Source organism: Ailuropoda melanoleuca, chromosome 10, assembly GCF_002007445.2.
Source record: "Ailuropoda melanoleuca isolate Jingjing chromosome 10, ASM200744v2, whole genome shotgun sequence".
In the NCBI taxonomy this organism is placed as follows: Eukaryota; Metazoa; Chordata; class Mammalia; order Carnivora; family Ursidae; genus Ailuropoda; species Ailuropoda melanoleuca.
The window spans coordinates 48,038,085-48,042,306 of NC_048227.1; the positions used below are offsets into that span (position 1 = coordinate 48,038,085).

General features: G+C 40.8%; 1 long non-coding RNA gene across 1 annotated transcript in view; it reads left to right on the forward strand.

The window, feature by feature from the left end:
* The window catches only part of LOC117804233, a 4,658-nt gene extending 829 nt beyond the window's left edge, over positions 1-3,829 (forward strand). Inside the window, exons 2-3 of the long non-coding RNA XR_004628573.1 lie at positions 1,887-2,236; positions 3,767-3,829. This is a non-coding gene — a long non-coding RNA (uncharacterized LOC117804233). The remainder of the gene's footprint in view (positions 1-1,886; positions 2,237-3,766) is intronic.
* The last annotated feature ends 393 nt before the right edge of the window (positions 3,830-4,222 follow it).

A 4,222-nucleotide genomic window follows, 5' to 3' on the forward strand; every position in this document is an offset into this window, starting at 1 on the left:
GTTAAAGATTTTATTTATTTATTCGACAGAGATAGAGACAGCCAGCGAGAGAGGGAACACAAGCAGGGGGAGTGGGAGAGGAAGAAGCAGGCTCACAGCAGAGGAGCCCGATGTGGGGCCCGATCCCACAACGCCAGGATCACACCCCGAGCTGAAGGCAGACGCTCAACCGCTGTGCCAGCCAGGCGCCCCTCACTCTTTTATTTAAATGCCCTTTATGTTCCTGTGCGGATGGCTGATGCCTTTCTGAACTACCATGTTCTCTTTTTCTTAGATCTTTTACATCTGCCTCTCCTAAGGCAATTTGACTTGATTGTATTGTTGTGGGAAACAAAGGCGGAAGAAAAATTACTAAATTTCCTTACTACAGAGCGCCCACTGACAAGTCCCCTAGGGACTCAACTGCCTCAATGTTAATACTTTGTTAAGGGCAAAAGGCACCCTAGCCCGAACCCTCCCCCCGCTCCCAGGATCCTGTAAGTCTACTTTAACATATAAAAATTCCTTTGGAAACTTCCTTTATCTCTAAACCCCCCAAGATACATGTTGGCAATCACCCCCAAGCATATGGCCCACCGATATACATCAGAAGGGTCTCATGACTAAGGTTTTATTAGACGATAATAAATGACCTTTTCCCAACAATAGCTAGCCCCCTCAAGAAACCTTGCTTCCAGAATTCCTTAGAGAGACTTACACTATCCCTAACCCCCTCCCAACTTGAAAGTATATAATGGGCCAGTCCCCATGACCCTGGTGCAGCTCTTTCACCAAAGACATCTCAAGAATTCTTTCTTGGCCCTTGGCTCCCAACCCTAACGTTCTTTCCTACATCAATATCGGTTTCAGTCGTGTTGTCCTTTCTCTTCCGTTTATTTTTGATACCAACTTGTGTTATTTCTGTATACTATTAAGTTCTGAGTCACTGCATCATTCCCTAGCTTATTTCTCATTGGTCCTGCCTTTCTCATTCTTTTTAAGTCAGGGAGACTTCTGTGTAACTTAGTGAAAGGAATAGCCAGTAAGATATTAGAAAAAAACGCCAGTGTTGCTACACATTCTCTCTCTCTCCCTGCCTCCTCCTGCTCCCCATTTCTAACCAGATTACTGTGTTGCTCCTTCTATTTACAATTCTTTAGAAATGTCATTAATCCATAAAAAGGACCCACTAAAAGCAGGGTTTCCAAAGTTACCATATTTTCCACAGACTGTGCCTGTAAGAGCTGTTTTTAGTGTTCTCAGCTTTCTTTAGGAAAATGAAGTTGGTTGGTCGTTTTTAACCAGGGAAAAGCAAGGAAAGAATTGATGTAAAGATAATTGAATAAAAATAATTTTTTAAAAAATAATCAAAGAAAGGGGAAATTTTATTTAAAGAAAACTAATATAATTATTAAATATAATACTTAATCATAGTAAGAGTATTGCAAGGAACATAGCTTGCACCATTGATTGTCATGAGATGTGTTTTTACTGGGATTGGTCTTTGAAATTGATTGAGGCTAAAGCCAGTTTTCTCTGTTGGAGTTAGTTGGGAAGTTACCCTGAAGGTGGCAGGCTGCTCCAAGATTTCCATCTTTGAGACATAAGCATGCCTGTGTCAAGGTGCTTTATAGCCCAGATACTCGTATTTCTATGGATGCCAAGAAATTTTCATCTGCCTCATTATGTCCATGAGCTTCAACAGTTATGGTAGCACTTTCTGCTTACTGCCTGTTAAAGTATTTTGAAAGTAAAAAATTCATTTTCGTAGAAGTTTTACCATACTCATAGCAGCATTTTAAGACATACTTCTAGCAGCATAAAAGTAACATGAGACAGAAGTTACAAGAAGTGTAGGGGGCTGTGGAGATTACTGAATGAAAGGTTCTTTGAATTCGCACATACAGGTAGAGTTTGGATCCAGTGTTTAAGGAGCCTCCAGCCTGTGCCAGCTGTGTTATCGCCTGGCCTTGTGCTGCTCAAGCCCTCAAAAAAGCAGAAGAGAAGCGGAGGGAGGTACTCCCGTTGGAAATGCTCAGTCGGCCGGCCGTCATCACTTGGGAGTCATCATGGAAACAAAACCCAAATCACAAATGCATACTTCCAGCTGTTCTTGTCAAAATATGCAAAGTAACAGGAAGTCTGGGCTCAGAACTCTCCTGGGCTTCTGTTAAGGGTTAAAGTCAAGTGCCCAAGTAAAGTATGACCAGGGTGCTGCTGAGCATTAGGCATCTCTCTGAATGGAGTGTTATCATGGGTATGTGTTGATAAATTTCTTTTTTTTTTAATATTTTTTTATTATATTATGTTAGTCACCATACAGTATATCCCCGGCTTCCGATGTAAAGCTCGATGACTCATTAGTTGCGTATAACACCCACTGCACCATGCAATACGTGCCCTCCTTACTACCCATCACCGGTCTATCCCATTCCCCCACCCCCCTCCCCTCTGAGGCCCCCAGGTGTTGATAAATTTCTTAGGATACGAATGAAATAAACCCAGGACCTTGCCAACATAATAGAATATAAGTTCTATGAGGACAGAAATTTGTGTCTATTTTGTTCACTGCTATTTCATCACATTGAACAGTGCCTGACACATACTAGGTATTAAACAAATGTCAAGTAAATATCAAATAAACCCAAAGACAAGTAGGGCCCCTGAGCTGGAGTCCAAGCCCTACGTGGGTTCCCTCTGCCAGAAGTGGATCCTTGTGAAAGTTACTCCCTCTGGTTGAGCCTACTCTCCTCATCTTCAAATTGAGATGATAGTAATTAATGGGTTTCACACAGTTGAAAAAGATAACGTATATGTAAAGAACATGAAGTATCTAATCCATGTTTATTTCTGAGCTCTCTATTCTGTTCCATTGATCAGCATGTCTGTTTTTATGCCAATACCACACTGTCTTAATTACTGTAGATTTGTAATGTAGTTTGAAATCAGGGAGCATGAGGCTTCCAGCTTTGTTCTCAAGATTGCTTTGGAACCAATATGTTTTTGAAAAACAGCCATGAGGGAGGACTTCCCCTATAAGATCTCAGAACACAGTATAAAATCCTACAGTGTGATATTGATACGGAGGTAGGTAAATCAAACAATAAATATAATAGTGACAAGACAAATCTAATTAGGTGCAGAGTGACATTTAAAATCACCCGTGATCTAAGGATCCACATTTTCCCCCCAAACTAATAGCCACATTTCCAATGGTGTTTATTTTCCAGCCTACCGTTTCTCCTTGCTCTCCATCTCCATTCGTCACTTGCTGTTCCTTGTTCCTCTCCAGCTTTCCCTGCATCAGATTGCTTTCCTCGTGCATCCGCCCCTCCACAACCCCATGATCTTGCTTTTTATGTAAGTAAGGAACACTTCCTCATGGCGAGGTTTGGGGTTGATTCTAATGAGGTCATTTTGTTCTGTCGCCCGCAATTTAATCAGCACGATAGTTCTCCATCTTGGTCCCAGTTACAGAAGGTACCCCTGACAGGTTGGCAAGGGAAAAAAAAATGTGCACAGTCATAAATAACAAGCAAATACCCAAGAACTCATTTTCATTTCGAAGTTTATGAAAACAGATGAATACGAAACAGAGAATTCCAGACGTTCTCCCTAAAAGATGTGAAATTGTAACTAGAGCAGCTTACCGTAGCTAGTGAACCCAACTCAGTAGCTCCCGAGGTGGGGGTCATGTTTGTTCTCTCCATCTGTCTGTCTGTCCTCAGGTCTGGCCCTTTCTTTCTCATTGTAACTGTCTCTTTCACGCTCTCTTTCATATCCATAGATTAACATAATGTTTATTTATGACTGGCAGTAGACCTGCATTTGAATTTTGGTTCTGTCGTCCCGACTGCATGATTTCTGGGTAAGTCCCCAAATTTTTCTTTTAATCAGTTTCTTCACCTGTAAAATGGGAATAACAATACTACTCACCGGACAGGATTGCTGAGAGACATAAGCAATGTGAAGGCATAGGACTTGACATATAATAAACATACAAGAACTGTTAGCTATTTTTTCATATATCAAACATGTTAATATAATATGAAACATTTTATACTTTAGGTTTGGTTAGTACTTTATAGTAATTAGTTTTTTCATATACTTTATTTCATTAATACATTATTGCAATAGTCTAGTATTTTTTTAAGGATTTTATTTATTTATTTGACAGAGAGAGAGACAGCCAGCGAGAGAGGGAACACAAGCAGGGGGAGTGGGAGAGGAAGAAGCAGGCTCC